The sequence below is a fragment of the Nestor notabilis genome, unplaced genomic scaffold (genome assembly GCF_000696875.1).
Source record: "Nestor notabilis isolate BGI_N333 unplaced genomic scaffold, ASM69687v1 scaffold22627, whole genome shotgun sequence".
Lineage (NCBI taxonomy): Eukaryota > Metazoa > Chordata > Aves > Psittaciformes > Psittacidae > Nestor > Nestor notabilis.
The window spans coordinates 5,078-5,343 of record NW_009936324.1 but is presented as its reverse complement, the minus strand read 5'-3'; the positions used below and the strand labels follow the sequence as shown (position 1 = coordinate 5,343).

General features: G+C 54.1%; 1 protein-coding gene across 1 annotated transcript in view; it reads left to right on the top strand.

The window, feature by feature from the left end:
• Positions 1-266, top strand: part of LOC104408637 (proactivator polypeptide-like) — a gene marked incomplete at its 3' end in the record, with an annotated part of 5,986 nt that overhangs the window by 647 nt on the left and 5,073 nt on the right. The gene's annotated exons all lie outside the window — the stretch shown is intronic.

The following is a 266-nucleotide window of genomic DNA, read 5'->3' as shown; positions in this document are numbered from 1 at the left end:
TCCCTGCCCTTTCCCAGCAAACAAGTTGGGAAGAGTCTGGGTCTAGAGCTCTGAGCCTTGCTTGAGGAGAAATAACTTATTCCAGGGGCTGCTTTCACAGGGAAGCTGTGGAGCCCAGCTGTTGTAGGCAAAAAAACCCCAACCTTTTAGAGGAGAGAACCTCTTTTGCACCCTAATTTACCCCAGGCTCAGCCCATCGGGCTTCTCTGGCATGACCTGCCCAGGTGCTGGCTTTGTGGTGGAGTCGTGACTGCACACACGTGGCC